The sequence below is a fragment of the Mauremys reevesii genome, linkage group 1 (genome assembly GCF_016161935.1).
Source record: "Mauremys reevesii isolate NIE-2019 linkage group 1, ASM1616193v1, whole genome shotgun sequence".
Classification (NCBI taxonomy): domain Eukaryota; kingdom Metazoa; phylum Chordata; order Testudines; family Geoemydidae; genus Mauremys; species Mauremys reevesii.
The window spans coordinates 102,822,215-102,839,395 of NC_052623.1; the positions used below are offsets into that span (position 1 = coordinate 102,822,215).

The 17,181-nt window shown below is 40.4% G+C and overlaps 1 protein-coding gene across 2 annotated transcripts in view; it reads left to right on the forward strand.

Moving 5' to 3' along the window:
- UBAC2 (UBA domain containing 2) overlaps positions 1-17,181 on the forward strand; it is a 158,305-nt gene that overhangs the window by 108,451 nt on the left and 32,673 nt on the right. The gene's annotated exons all lie outside the window — the stretch shown is intronic.

Here is a 17,181-nt window from a genome sequence, read left to right on the forward strand (position 1 = left end):
TATCTATTGTAAAAGCATGGAGGTTTTTTATTTTTACTAAACATATTTGTGCGAATTATCCAGTTTCTGAGCAGCAGCAAATTATGAACAATAATGGAAATTAAAATTCTAGTATTAAATTCAGAAGTCCTAAGACACTGGCTAGACTGATGCTAAAGACACATTGACAATAGAAGTGTCTTCTTTATAAAGAGTAACCAGACTGTCTTGGCTAAAATTTGCAGGTTGGCATCATTTTCTCATTTTAGTGCAGTGTGTGTAGCTTTAGACACATCATGATTAATATTTACAATACAGTAGAAATGTTAATTCTAATAAAGTATTTGTTTATATTTATTCACCCAAGTATTTTATTGTTATCTGTTTTTGAGAGACTGCAGGCTTTCATTTTAATATTCAGTTCTCTAGCCTTTTCATTGTAATGATGTAAATTCATGTTTTGCCTTCCTTGTAGAATGTGTGTAAAATATGTCACCATATAGTAGCAGTAAGAAAGGTGTGAAATAAGTTTCCCCCCCTTAGCTCAATGAGGTGTGCAGTCTGCCCCTCTGTTAATCCTCTTCACTTTAGCTGTTAACACTGGGACACTTTTAAATGATGATACAGTTTACATTGCAATCAAGATGCTTCTTAAAATATTTTTTCTGATCATCCTGTGCTCCCAGAAGTGAGACACTGAGATTCTTCCTTTAAACTTTGTATGTCCTCGAAATTTCTTTAGGAATGACACAGCTTTCTGCTGTTAAAATGCTGGTTCTGTGAAATGGCTCTTATGACTCAGTCAAAGTTGGCACCTCTCTCAAAGCAGCTCAGCATTAGACCACCTAATTTTGAACATGAATAGCATGCTCACGTTCTCGGCATGAACATTTTGAATTACGCCTTTTGTTCGTAGATCAGAAATTTGGCAATGACTTATGCTCACAGGTAGGTCCTATCGACTAGAACTTTCAGGAGATAGGTAAGCACAGGCCTAAACATATAAGACGAGCCAGGTATCATTTCCACAGCCCAATAATCATGTAACCATTTCCAAAGCCTATTCTAAATTATACTGTGAGCTGGTAGGATGACTGAGCAGAAACAAAATGCAGCTACAGGCAGCTAAATCTGTTCAGCAGTTCAATATTTTTATAAATGTAACTAAAAACAAGGTAACATAAGCAAAAAGAGTAACTAACAAACCAAAGCTTCTGAATTCTGGAGATCAGCCCCACCCTGAGCGCCTGAGTAAGGAGCTGTGACTAAAGCTGTCTTCCTGTTACTACAGAGGCTCTTTCTATAGCCCTTCCTTTGGCACGGGTGTTCAGGGTGAGGAAAGGGAAGCTGGATTTGACACGTTATCTACTGGACCGTAGGGCAATGTGTTTGCACAGTCATGCCTGTTTGGTTTTTGGTTTTTTAGAATACATGATGTAATACTTACCAGAATATTCATTTTCAAAATTGTACAGTTTCTCTAAACTGAGATATCTGTAATAAAATGTACTTGTGTGTTTTGCTTCAATTCTTTTTCAGAAACAAAATGTTTTTTTTTAAATGTAAGTTGATCAAGTCTGATTTTCATTGGTAGCAAGTTGATAGGACAGAACTGAATTTTCACTGTTAGAATAAACGCTTCAAAATATCATTTAATTTTTCATATCATTTTAAGTCAACACCTGGTTTATAGCTCTGAAACAAGTCATTAGTACAAACTTATGCGCGACATGCTTTGCCTGTGTTGTCAGCTGAAGGACTGATCAGAAGATCAGTGTTGTAATTCAGAAAAAAAATACATCTCCTGTATTCCAGATGTCTCTTGCATAACATAACCATCACTTCTCTAAATATAGGCAGTTGCTTCCTTTTTTTTCTTAAAAAAAAAAAAAGAGAGAGAGGGAAAAGTGGTAATTTTGCAGCTCAGAAAAACACTGGAGAGTAAAATGTTATTACGTTAAATGTAAAGTCTGCATTTATAGTGGTTCATATTTCACCATTTAACACTGCAAAAACATTTTATAACATCTGTTTGGATATTTCTGCAAGGTATTTAATATTTTTGATTTGGCAAACTATATATTTGTGTGTTTGTGACAATTGTACTACTCTTGATTTTCTGTAATTGATTAGTCAATTTGGGCCAGATTTTCAGAACTGTGCATGGAGACTTGCACATTGAAAATGTCATGTATTTGAGTCCATAGTCTTGACAGCCAGTTAGATGTGTAACTGATCATTTGCACACAGTTACTGTACTTAAGTGCCCATTGTGTTAATTAAAAAGACAAATTAGGTGCCCAAATGCCTGAGCATAGTGTCATTTTGAAATCTGGCTCTTGTTGAAATTCTGCTCTTATCAAGCATCAACATGTGTTCTGCTTCATTTCTGAATAGTTGTCAAGTTCTCATATATTTTGTTTAGGCCAATTAAGTTCTCTTTTACAAGTTAAAGATCAATTACAAAACCAAATGAGTCCATTCAACTAAATGGTGACTGATGAGATACATATGTAAGTTACCAAGCAAAACTGATGAGCTAGTTCCCTTCTAAGGGAAATTTCTCACTCTGGGCCAGGTCAGCCCCCAAAGAGCTACAAGCGCAGGTGCACTTCACACACACAAGTTTCCCTCTTTCCATGTGAGAGTAGCGCTACCTATGCAACTCTGTTTCTTCCTCTCCTTGCCCTGTCTGGATATTATTTGATTGAAGCTCTTCATACTTGAGCTTGAGTCGGGAGGATATTCCTCTCTGCACCACCATTCCCTGCAAAACTGTTAGGTTTCTGCGCAAAAAAAGACAAACTGGAAGTAATACAACTTCGAGTTGTTCCTCCTCCTGTGTCCCTTCTCAGTGGCTACTGACTAGTTTGAGGGGACCCAGTAGTGACAAAAATACACATATCTACAAATATATCTATGGATACGGCATGTATAGTTATTGGAAAATTTTGGAAAGTTTGTAGCATGAAGTTGAATTGCTCCCAACATCTTTAATAGCAGAATGACGGATTTGGTGTAGTATCTGCGAGTTGGGTATACATTCTATCATCAGAATCGAAGGGGGAAAAAATCCTGTTTCTAGCTTGGCTTCAAGTACATCTTTCTGGATTGTTGAATTTGTATCGGTGTAGAATACACATTAGAGGCTACTTTTTTACTCTACAAGATCAAAATAGGTATTTCTCAGTACCATTGCTTGTAATTACTATTAAAATACAGAATCCTACTCACATCTCTTGTATACCAGTATGTGCCTGGTCTTTTCAGTTATTGAGAGGACAGAATGTGGTGTAAAGAATGTTACTAACAAGTTTCATGGAAGTTTCTCTGCAAACAGTACGATATAGGAAAAAAGTATTGTAAACACGTATACAGTGTTGATGTAAAAATTAACATATAATGCTAATCTTTCAATAACTTAGGCACCTACTTTTTAACGTAGTTTCTTGTAATTGGCTTTGTCAGGGGTGTAATACATTTGGTGCATCCAAAAAAGAAATACTTAGGGTATGTCTTCACTGCCAACATTAAAGCTCTGCCACAGCAGCACTTTAATGTGGTTGTGTAGTTGCAGGACCAGCACTAGGAGAGAGCTCTCCTAGCGCTTTAAAAAAACCCACCCCCATGAGGTAAGTAGGTCCCAGTGCTGTGAATTGTCTACACTGCCACTTTACAGCGCTGAAACTTGCATCACTCAGGGGGGTGTTTTTTCACACCCCTGAGCGAGAAAGTTTCAACGCTGTAAAGTGGCAGTGTAGCCAAAGCTTTAGATGTTGTGGGGGTAATAAATGTTTTCCACAAAATTGAAGAAAGCCCCTTTTGAGCCTCCAGATTTGTGTAAGTTCAAACTGTTTTATATGGATAGACATATTTCTGGTAGCAATTTATATCATCAAAACAGGCAGCTGCAAGCTATACAGGTGATACACCATACTCTAACTTTTAACGTTAGAACATGGACTTTTGTCTTTGTTACATTTACTTTCAATGAACAGTCTTCTCAACTGGTTTATCTAATCTCACTGCCCAACCTAGTTAAGCCTGGAAACAAAAAGGTTCGTTCGTTCTTTCTTTTTGTAAACAAGTACTGCTTCTTAAAATGGCCTGTCTACTTATATGCTGCATTAAACAAGTGAAAATCAGCTTCTCTCTGAAGAAGTACATTTCTGATTGGCTGTCAGTTTATATTTCTCATTGTTATACTCTTGCAGGATTGAAATATGAGGGGCATGTCAAGGCTCACTCAATATTAGCTACACCATAACTGCGTCAAGAGCTAAACTCAGGTTGGTACCAACAGATGAGATTTCCCAACTGCAACGTGGCGTTCCCTCTGTACATATACATAACATTATCGTCACACAGTTCCACATATCAAGGTTTCTGCTATCTATGTTGCAAGGGGTTGTATTTAGCTGAAAATTGAGTCTGTTAGAGCCTCTTCCCTTTTTGTGGTGTGAGTGTTGAAATGTCTGTCTGTCTTTCACCCAGTGTAACGTGTGTCAATTTCATAGTAGTTTGCTTTCTAAATAGAAAGTTTGCTTACTACATTCATCTCAGTATCTGGGATAGTCTGAGTCTTCTCTAGGCCATCACCAAATTGGGTACTGTCTCAGACTCTGGGGCATTTAGTTTTCAACATTCTTAACTTTAAAAGTACTGAATTTCCTTGAAATTTGACTTGCTTTGTAGATATCATTGAGGCTTAAAAACCAAACCTACTCTGAAGTCTGTGTGTACTCTATTATAATTTACTAAATTGAACGTTCTTATACAATCTTATATTTGCATTGTACTATATATTGTATGTTTTGGGAAAATGATATAAAAGCTGTATTTTAAGACATCAGCACAAGGGGACAGAATTAAGGTAGAATGTTCTACCTTAACTCTGCATTTCCTGACTTCTGAATGCTTGATTTCTCAACCTTGACATTGCGTTAATAGTATTCTTTTGCATGGACTACAAATAAAAATGATTACATATTTAGGGATGGGTGTTGGGTTGGTTTTTCTGTTTATTTAGTAACGAGTGCACCAAGGCTTCTTTTTCTAGTGGCATTCACTTTAGTGGTTGGTCCCTCCTTCTTGGAGGAGACTGGGAAGGGTGAGAAGCAAAACATTTAATCAGTGCTTTCATGTTTTGAGACTTCTTACTGTGGTAGTAAGAATGAAATGATCAAACTAATTATTTGAAGAGATCTGGGGAATGGTTAGTTCTCAAAATAGTTTGACTATGATGTAATGCAGTTTCCCTTGCACTGAAGATGAAAGCATAAACCTTACTAAGGGCTTGTCTATGCTTGCAGCACTGCAGCTGCGCTGCTGTAGTGCTTAGTGAAGATGTTACCTGCACCAAGGGGAGAGCATGCGGATTAGGTTCGGTATAACTACGTCTCTCAGGGGTGTGAGAAATCCATACCTCTGAGGCCTGGTCTACACGACGAGTTTATTTTGAATTTAGCAGCGTTAAACCGAATTAACCCTGCACCCGTCCACACAACGAAGCCCTTTATTTCGATATAAAGGGCTCTTAATATCAATATCTGTACTCCTCCCCGACGAGGGGAGTAGCGCTGAAATCAGTATTGCCATTTCGGATTAAGGTTAGTGTGGCCGCAATTTGACGGTATTGGCCTCCGGGAGCTATCCCACAGTGCAGCATTGTGACTGCTCTGGACAGCAATCTGAACTTGGATGCACTGGCCAAGTAGACAGGAAAAGCCCCATGAACTTTTGAATTTCATTTCCTGTTTGCCCAGCGTGGAGAGTTGATCAGCACAAGTGACCATGCAGAGCTCATCAGCATAAGTAACCATAACTATGCAGTCAGAGAATCGAAAAAGAGCACCAGCATGGACTGTACGGGAGGTACTGGATCTGATCGCTATATGGGGAGAAGATTCCGTGCTAGCTGAACTACATTCCAAAAGACGAAATGCCAAAACATTTGAAAAAGTCTCCAAGGGCATGATGGAGAGAGGCCACAATAGGGACTCACTACAGTGCCGCGTGAAAGTTAAGGTGCTCAGACAAGCCTACCAGAAAACCAAAGAAGCAAACGGAAGGTCTGGGGCAGGGCCGCAAACATGCTGCTTCTACGCTGAGCTGCATGTAGTTCTAGGGGGGTCCGCCACCATTACCCCACCCCTGACCGTGGATTCGGAGGAGCGGGTAATCTCAGCCATACCTGAGGATTCTGTGGACGGGGAAGATGAGGAGGACGAGCTTGCAGAGAGCACACAGCACTCCATTCTCCCCAACAGCCAGGATCTTTTTCTCAACCTGACTGAAGTAACCTCCCAACCCTCCCAAGGCGTTATCCCAGACCATGAAGCCATGGAAGGAACCTCTGGTGAGTGTACCTTTGTAAATATAAGACATGGTTTAAAAGCAAGCGTTTTTTAATGATTAATTTGCCCTGAGGACTTGAGATGCATTCGCGGCCAGTACAGCTACTGGAAAAGTCTGTTAACGCGTCTGGGGATGGAGTGGAAATCCTCCAGGGACATCTCCATGAAGCTCTCCTGGAGGTACTCCAAAAGCCTTTCCAGAAGGTTTCTGGGCAGTGCAGCCTTATTCCGTCCTCCATGGTAGGACACTTGAGCACACCATGCTAGTAGCAAGTAAGCTGGTATCATTGCATGACAAAGCCTGGCAGCGTATGGTCCCGGTGTTTGCTGGCATTCAAGCAACATCCGTTCTTTATCTCGCTGTGTTATCCTCAGGAGAGTGATATCGTTCATGGTAACCTGGTTGAAATACGGGAATTTAATTAAGGGGACAGAGGTGGCCATTCCTACTGGGCTGTTTGCCTGTGGCTGAAAAGAAATCCTTCCCTGCAGTTAGCCAAGCGGGGGGAGGGAGGGAGGATGATTGGCGCTGAGCTCTTTCGCGTTTGGCTAGCAGGGATCTTCCCTGATACCAGCCACGCGGTGTGGGGGTGGTTAGTAGGGATCTTCCATGATACCAGCCATGCGGTGAGGGGAGGGGTAAAGCGATCATCCCAGAGAATTGGATGTGGTGGGGTAGTTTGGTTTCTGCTGCTGCACGTTAACAGGAAAGCCGCAGCACTCAATGGGCTTTGCTTGGTATGTGGGAAAGGAGGGCACTGGATATATGAAGGCTGCAGAAGCCGAAAGACAGTGGCTTACCATGGCTGCATGCAAGCCAAATTCTATTGCCCGGACCTGCGTCTGTGATCTCTAACACCAAAGCCGCAGGCACTCAGTATTAAGATACAAAATGCGACCTTGTACTCAAATCACATGTGCTATGTAATGTGAATAGTGTTGTTCACCGTGGAAGAGTATAAGCATTGTTCTGTAAAATGTATCTTCTCTTCCTTTTTTTTCCCTCCCTCCCTCCCGCAGCTGCAAATTTTTCAAGCCTCCCTCCTCCGTCCCGAAGGCTATCTCAGATAAGGTGGCAGGGAAAAAAGGACGCGAGACGAAATGTTCACTGAAATCATGGAATTGACCCGCAATGAAAGAGCTCATCTGACTGAGTGGAAGGACGCAGTATCAAAATACAGGAAAGATGCCAGTGAACGTGAGGACAGGAGGGATGCTCGAGATGAGAGATGGCGGCAGGGAGATCAGAGGTGTCAGCAGGAAGATCAGCGGTGGCGGGATGGCTTCAGGAATGACAGCAGGATCACAGAGTGCCGGTGCAGCCCCTGTATAACCACCCTCCCCCCTCACCATGTTCCATAGCCTCCTCACCCAGACGTATAAGGACGCGGGGGGGTGGAGGCTCCGTGGACCCACCCACTTCACCCCAGTGGACAGCCCAAGCAAAAGGCTGTCATTACTTTGAACTTTTTTAGTGGCTTTTTCCTTCCCTCCTATCCTCCTCCCAAATCCCACCCGGGTTACCTTGTCAGTTCTCTCCCTCTTTTTATAATAAATTAATAAAGAATACATGGTTTTTAAATGATAGTGACTTTATTTCCTTAGAAAGCAAGCTGTGATCGAAGGGGGAGGGTGGGTTGCTTACAGGGAATGAGTCAATCAAGGGGGCGGGTTTTCATCAAAGAGAAACAAACAGAACTTTCACACCATACCCTGGCCAGTCATGAAACTGGTTTTCAAAGCTTCTCTGATGTGCAGCGCTTCCTGATGTGCTCTTCTAATCACCCTGGTGTCTGGCTGTGCGTAATCAGCGGCCAGGCGATTTGCCTCAGCCTCCCACCCCACCATAAAGGTCTCTCCCTTACTCTCACAGAGATTGTGGAGCACACAGCAAGCAGCAATAACAATGGGTATATTGGTTTGGCTGAGATCTGAGCGAGTCAGTAATGTGCACCAGCCTCCCTTTAAACGTCCAAATGCACATTCTACCACCATTCTGCACTTGCTCAACCTGTAGTTGAACAGCTCCTGACTACTGTCTAGGCTGCCTGTGTATGGCTTCATGAGCCATGGCATCAAGGGGTAGGCTGGGTCCCCCAGGATAACGACAGGCATTTCAACATCCCCAAAGTTAGTCTCTGGTCTGGGAAGTAAATACCTTGCTGCAGCCGTTTAAACAGAGTAGTGTTCCTGAAGACGCGAGCGTCATGAACCCTTCCCAGCCATCCCACGTTGATGTTGGTGAAACGTCCCTTGTGATCCACCAGTGCTTGCAGCACCATTGAAAAGTACCCCTTGCGGTTTACGTACTGGCTGCCCTGGTGCCAAGATAGGGATATGAGTTCCATCTATCTCCCCACCACAGTTAGGGAATCCCATTGCAGCAAAGCCATCCACTATTACCTGCACATTTCCCAGAGTCACTACCTTTGGTAGCAGCAGGTCAGTGATTGCTTTGGCTATTTGCATCACAGCAGCCCCCACAGTAGATTTGCCCACTCCAAATTGATTCCCGACTGACAGGTAGCTGTCTGGCGTTGCAAGCTTCCACAGGGCTATCGCCACTCGCTTGTGAACTGTGAGGGCTGCTCTCATCTTGGTTTTCTGGCGCTTCTGGGCAGGGGAAAGCAAGTCACAAAGTTCCATGAAAGTGCCCTTACGCATGCGAAAGTTTCGCAGCCACTGGGAATCGTCCCACACCTGCAACACTGTGCAGTCCCACCAATCTGTGCTTGTTTCCCGGGCCCAAAATCGGAGTTCCATGGCTAGAACCTGCCCCATTAACAGCATGATCTCCAAAGCGCAGGGGCCCGCGGTTTGAGAGAATTCTGTGTCCATGTCCATGTCCTCATCACTCTCGTCGCCGCGCTGCCATAGCCGCCTCCTACTCGCCTGGTTTTTCAGGTCCTGGTTCAGCATAAACTGCACAAGAATGTGCGAGGTGTTTACAATGTCCATGACTGCTGTCTTGAGCTGAGCGGGCTCCATGCTTGCCATGGTATGGCGTCTGCACAGTTCACCCAGGAAAAAGGGTGCGAAACAGTTGTCTGCCGTTGCTTTCACGGAGGGAGGGAGAAGATGTACCCAGAACCACCAGTGACAATGTTTTTTGCCCCATCAGGCACTGGGATCTCAACCCAGAATTCCAATGGGCGGGGGAGACTGGGAACTATGGGATAGCTACCCACAATGCAATGCTCCAGAAATCGACGCTAGCCTCAGTACATGGACGCACACCGCCGAATTAATGTGCTTTGTATGGCCATGTGCAGTGGACTTTATACAATCTGTTCCTAAAATCGGTTTCTGTAAAATCAGAATAATCCCATAGTGTAGACATACCCTGAGTGACATAGTTATACTGGCATAAGTGTAGACCAAGCCTTAGACTGAAAATTTGTCATGGCTTGAAATAACACCTTGAACAGTACATACCTAAGGCATGTCTTTTTAGCCTGGGAGGGAAGGAGATGCTGTTTTTCAATACGCTTGTTTTATTAAAATTGAAGAATACTTGCTTGTTTATGCTCTCCATAAGAAGAGCAATTATTTTCCCAAGTGTGGTTCAAACACATTTTTAGTACTTTCTAGTGACATGAACGTACTTACAATGTGCCTTCAACAAATCTAAAACTACTGCTAAAATGGAGGCCTGATTATGGTACAAAATAATACACTAGGCTGTTTGTGCTATTTAATGTGTATTTAAAAGACTAAATCTACCCCCACAAGTAAGTCTTGCCCCAAATCCTTCCCCACCCTGAAATCAAATATTTCAAAGTTAGTTATATATGTGTATCTTGGTGCAAAATCAGAACACATGCAGCTATGAATTTTCCTGGCGTTCTCTAGGACTTATGCTTAAGATAATTCTACTTGCATTTAGGTCGGTATTCTATGCAGCCTTTTAGGCTTAGGTCATTAAAGAAGCTTCAGCTGAATAACAATAGGCCTAGGTTATCAAAATGTACAGTAAAGTATACATTAATAATGTTTTTTGTCATTGACTTCTGAAGCCAAACAAAATTTGCGTTGGAGTCTGAATTGGCTTTAATGGTGCAGCTCAGGATGAGGGTATGTTCTAGAAACTATTTGTCAAACATTTGCCTTCAGTACTTTAGAGTTATACTGATGTAACAGAAGGCACAATATTGGCTCTATTTTCCAAAGTTAAATGGTATTGTATATCGCTGTGGATAGTGCACTGAAAACTGAGGCAGCAGATTTAATTTATGTATAGTAAAGGTGTGAAAAGATACATATGTGGAAATTCATATTTAGGGCTCTGACATTCAGATTCATTTTCACACAATTCTTTCATTCTGTTAAAGTTTAAAGGAGGCCAATATGCAACAGTACAGTACACTAGCCCCTTTTTTTGTTTGTGTATATTATTCTGGCTTTTATTCAGGAGAGTAGTTAAGCACATAGGCAATGTTGCCAGCTCTTGCAATTTTATCGTGAGTCTACGATATTTTATGTAGTTGTTAAAGCCCCAGTTGCTGGAATCTGGGGATTGCATGAGTACCTTAGCTTTCTTTCTTTTTTTAAAGTAAGTTTTAGCCTTTATGCTTGTGGACAAAAGCTTGAAAATGTGAAGCAATGTGTATCTGCAGCAAAGAATCCTGTGGCACCTTATAGACTAACAGACGTTTTGCAGCATGAGCTTTCGTGGGTGAATACCCACTTCTTCGGATGCAAGAAGAAGTGGGTATTCACCCACGAAAGCTCATGCTGCAAAACGTCTGTTAGTCTATAAGGTGCCACAGGATTCTTTGCTGCTTTTACAGAACCAGACTAACACGGCTACCCCTCTGATACTTGACACAATGTGTATCTGAAAGCTTCAGAAACCAGAAAAGAACCTCAAATTTACGATTTTTAAAAAGACCATGATTTTTAGCGAATCTCATGATTTTTGAATGCCTGAGGTTGGCAATACTGTATATGTTACTTTAAGCATGAGAGTAGTTCTACTGAAGTCAGAATATCTACTCTCACTTGCTTATGTATTTTTCTAAATTGCAACGTCTGTTTTTAAGCAGTAAAGAGTGATTTATGTGATCTCCAGCCTCTGAAAGTATTGCCTAGGAGAGTTTTAGAGCAGTGAACTTGTAACTTAGCATTTTGAACACAAACAGAGGAATGGAAGTGATGAGTGAAAACAATGTATGAAATAATTGGATGTGAGAGGAGGAAGCAAATCAAAGGTCAGGGAAATGAAAAAATAAATGAGGGGAGTGTTGGGGGAAGTGGAATAACCAAATGGGAAGTACATCAGGGAGAAATGTATAGAATAATAGTTCATGGAAAAAGTTGAGAGAGTCAGATATGGGGAAGGAAAGGCATCACAACCTTAAAATACACACACATGCTTTGTTACAGTACCAGTGTCTTGTTATTTTTTCTGGTTTATACATTATAAATATTTTATATATGAAAGATGTCTATCGACTTGAGAGAGGAAAGTCAACAAAGAGAGTGAGAGTGTTAGAGTTGGAAGTCATCATTGGAAGACTAAAGGATAAAAGGGCAAACAAGGCAGATGACAACAGATACAGTCTCACCTCCCAAGGAAACACATTCTAGTCATCAAATGTCTGTTGTAATTACATCAAAACATAAATGAGGCGCCCACAGAAATGTGTATTTAGAAAAACCTGTGTTGAATAGACAACAAGATTTTATGTTGCGGGGAGGGATAGCTCAGTGGTTTGAGCATTGGCCTGCTAAACCCAGGGTTGTGAGTTCAATCCTTGAGGGGGCCACTTAGGGATCTGGGGCAAAAATTGGTCCTGCTAGTGAAGGCAGGGGGCTGGACTCAATGACCTTTCAAGGTCCCTTCCAGTTCTAGGAGATTGGTATATCTCCAATTATTATGTAAGGAAAGCTTGGCCAATAGGCATGCAGATAGTGCTCTGTGCTGCGATAGAAGAAATCTAAATTAAACTACCACTTTTGGTCTCAAATACAGGTTACGAATGGATGAATGTGCTGTGGGGGCAGTACATTCAGCTCAGGGATTGCATTTGGTCTTTCAATAGTGACCCCACCATACACTAAAGGAGTTACATTAATGGATTCCAAAAAGAATGGACTCCAAAGAGAATGGTCTCCAGAAGAGAACAAGCTCAGATGTCTGGGAAGTTAGTGGCTGCAAAAAGGGTAGGGTGAAAGGAAGGGACATGTATTAGGAACAAAATAAATCCTAGCTGTGATACAGGCCAGTTATTAGATGGAGATGGTAAAATTGTTAATGATAATGCAAAAAAGGCAGGTGCGTTCAGTAAATATTTCTGTTCTGTATTTGGGATGTAGCAGGATGATGTACTCGTACCACATGAGGATGAAGAAATACTTCCTATTCCATTAGACTAGGGAGGATGTTAAACAACATTTGCAAGGGATACACATTTTTAAATCAGCAGGCCCAAGATAACTGGAACCCAAGGTACTAAAATAGTTGGCTGAGGGAATCTTTGACCTGCTGATGTTAATTTTTAATAAATCTTTGAATACCAGGAAAATTCCAGAAGATTGGAAAAGTGCTAATGTTGTACTGATATTAAAAAAGGACAAAAAGATGATCAAGATGTAACTATAGGTCAATTATCTTGACGTGAATTCCAGGCAAAATAATGGAAAAGATAATACACGATTAATTTGATAATAATTAAAAGATAGGAATATAATTAATGCTAATCAGCTTGGTTTAATAGAAAATTGATCATGTCAAACAAACCTGATTTCATTCTTTGAGATTACAAATTTGATAAAGGCAACTGCATAGATGTAATACACTTTAACTTTTGCCAGGCCTTTGACTTAGTGCCACACAATATTCAGCTTAAAATGTCAGCATTATACAAATTTAATAAAGCACATGTTAAGTGGATTAAGGACGGCTAACTGATAGATCTCAGAATGTAGTTGTCAATGGGGAATCATCAAATCTGCGGGTTTCTTATGGGGATCCATGGATACTGGTATTAGGCTTGATGCTATTCAACATTTTCGTCAATAAATATAAAATCACTGCTGATAAAATTAGTGGCTGTCACAAAGATTGGCAGAGTGGTAAATAATGATGAGACAGGCAGTCACATGGATTGTTTGGTTTGCTTGGTAATCTCAGCCCATTCAAACAAAATGGCTCTTAATATAGCTAAATGTGAAGTCATATATCTAGGAACAAGGAATGCAGGTCATACTTACAGAATGGGAAACTATATCCTGGAAAGCAGTGATTCTGAAAAAGGTTTAGGGGGTCATAGTGGCATGATGCTATAGCAAAAAGGGTTAACACAATACTTGGATGTATAAAAAGGGGAGTAGTGAGTAGTAGGGAGGTGATTTTTACCTCTGTATACGACATTGACGAGACAGTTACTGGAATACTGTGACTAGTTCTGGTGTCCACATTTTTGAAAGGATATTGAACAAAAGAGACACAAAAATGATTTGAGGGCTGCCGTACAATCACAAATTTAAAAAGCTCAATTAGTTTAGTTTATCAAAAAGAAGACTGAGAAGCAACTTGATTATGATGTATAAGTAGGACCCGGTATTTTTTTCCCCATGAAGATAAAGGGCTCTTTAACTTAATGGCTGGAGGTTAAATCCAGACAAATTCAGATTAGTATTAAGGCACACATTTGTAACACTGAATGTGATTAATCACTGGAACAAAATACCAAGCAAAGTGGTAGATTCTCTATCTCTTGACTTCTTCAAATCGAGACTGGATGCCTTTTTGAAAGATATGCGTTAGTCATACACAAATTACTGTTGCAATTCTGATCTGTGATATACTGGAGGTCATAGTACATCATTAAATGTTCCTTTCTGGCCTTAAAATCTTTGAATCTATGTGAACGCAGGACCATTATACGAAAAACTCTCCATGAGCAGAACTTTCCACACTGGTCTATCCATTGCTTATTTCTCTTAGTTTTCCTTTTTAAATGGATTTCACATAAAGCAAGTTAAATTGTAAACATTTCACTTAGTAAAATAGTACAGAAATGTCTGTCACGTAGAATGTCGTCTTAAAGCGTCTGTGTTTGTTTTACTGAATGTAAAAGAAACCACAGCTATTTCCTTTTTCTTAAATGGCAAATGTTTGGGGGGAAAGCCTTAGGAGGTAGTTGACTTTGTGTGTAGGGAGGAGGGATTTAGAAATTTATGTTAAGGACTAGCAGAAAGACATAAAGTTAAGAAATTGTAAAAGATAATAAATAATAAAAGATCCTTTCAGAGCAAGGGCCCCACATCTTCAGTGTGCCAAATATTTTGCAACATGGCGAGTGTCCTCTCAGCACGCTGTAGAAGTGGGTCCTAAAATTGTGTTGGAAAACATTGTAAGTGATGATGTTCAAGCTACCAGAAAGTAAATCAACCCAGATAAATTTTACTTTGGCAGATCAAAATCCCAAATGTTTTATGTTCCTACTGTTTTTTGTTTTGTTTTAGGAACTGCCAGCAAGTACTTGCACAGTGATTTTGCTTTTTAAAATTTTTAAACTTCTGAATACTTGTTGCTATGTGGGCAATAGCCTTTCAACAATGAGACGTATATTGTTTAATGTCAGATACATACAGTTTGATCACTGAATGCGCTGTAATTAACATAATTTACTGGTAAATTAATAGACCTTAACCACAAGAGATTCTCAAAAGGTCAGTAACAAAAATAAAATCTTTTTTTACAAAAAGAGTCACTCAAAATTTCTATACCTACACTTTTTCAAGTCTTGTTTTTAAGATGATACAAACCAAACTCTGCATGTGAATCAGCTGAAGAGGAAGTGCTTTGGAAATATGTGACATTAAAATGTGGGCATGACATTAAACCAAGCTGCATCACAAGATGTATTCACTGTACCTAATTCCACTGTTGAAGAGTTTGTTGGAAATATGCAAATAATCTCTTCCTCAAAAGGTTAGACTTCATAAAAATATTTTAGAACTAAGTGAATGATGTGTTAAAAGGTGCGTGCACGTCCAGCTAATAGCTATATAACGGCAGTAGTAAATCACAACGGATCTGAAGTGACATTAAAGAAAAAATTAACAAATATGGAAGTGGTAGGATGAATTAAAACTGTGTACATTTAAACAGTGTTTTTCACAGTTGAATGCATTCTTCCATGCATTTATACTTTTTGAGACATTTTAGTGTCCTGCAGATCAACTATGCAGGCTCACTGTGCTGCAGAGAACTCTTCCTTCAAATTTTATATTTGCCAGGAAGTATATTTTGGACACAGGAGGAACGATGACCCAGTTGTGGGGGCACTGACTTTCTGTATGACTTTGGGCAAGTCACTTAGCCTCTCTGTGCCTCAGTACCCCATCTGCAGATTGGGGGAGGGAGGAAGATGGGAACTGCCAGGATAAAAACCACCTGTTAAAACATCATGAAAATGACACCCAATGACCAAGCTAGTCACAGGTTACACACACACACATTTTGGACACACAAGCGGTATATTCCACTCTTTTTCCTCTAGCTCCCTCACCTACTAGTCTTCTCTTTCACTCTGTGCTTTTTGTTCTGTGGTTTAGTATAGATCTTACATTATGGTAATAACCATTTACTATAAAAATTATATAAATTTATATAAAATTTTGTCAGGATAGTTATTTCTAACTCTCTTTGGTGCACTCTTTCCCATCTGAGACAAAAACATTTTAAGGTACTGAAACTATACATGCTGTCCCTTGATTGTGTGCTGTTAGTGACTCAGAGCTATGATTGTATCTGAAATCGGCATGGAGATTATTCTGTTTGTGGTTAAAACACCATTAGTCACACTGCAGGATTTGTCAAGCTTGATATATATTTTCCTTTAACTGTCATCATTTGCTTTGTTTTTTGTTCTTGTTGCGGATGTAACATTATGCTGTTACTTGCTGAGCTCATTTAAGTTCTAGCTTGTTTTGAAAATCAATGCTTTTTTAAAAATGGACAGATGAGTGCTCAATAGTTTCTACTAGTTGTTCTGGATAGTAAAGAAAAATGTTGAGCGGGACTCATGTTATGGTGCAGGGGACTGGACTAGATGACCTCTCGAGGTCCCTTCCAGTTCTGATTCCTTTGGGAACACAGGATATGGGATTTCTATGAGTATCCAGTGAACAGGGGCTAGATACACTTAGACTGCCTAAGTGGTGATCAGGCTGGTTGTGTTAAGGAGTACAGTAAGACTCCCTCACTCTGCAGGCAGATGGTAACAAGATGATGCGCATCCCTTCATGCACTGAGAAGTATTACAGTCATTTCAGCATTTGTGACATCACAAATGTCAGTGTTTGTGACATGCCTTTCTGATCTGTTATGCCACAAGCAGTAACCTGTGATAGCACTGTGTGACAGAGACAGGAAGAGACCAGTGATGGCAGAAGAGAACTGTAAACATGATCATCACAACAAGGATGTTAAAGGATTATAACCACCCCACATTCATTCAATATTTACTTGCTTGGACACTACTAACCTTTGCATGGAATGTAGAATTTATTGCTGCAAGTAAAGAAAAAACTACATGTGAATCAACTTTGTTGGCATTTTTCTGATTACATAAATGTCTATTGTTCATCCATTGAGAATGAGAATTTCATTGAGAATGCACTAGAAAAAGAGACAAAAGGTGGAGAAAAGGGAGATGCTCTTCTTGGAGGGAGGATGGTACTTGGACACTATACCACAGTTTACAGGGTTTACCTTACACCACCGCCCAAGTCATATGCACAGCACTTGAGTTCAGATATAAAACAAAAGGAAATATATTTAAGAAAAAATTGAGATTCAAATAAAAAGCAGTGAGAGATGGGAACAAAAGGT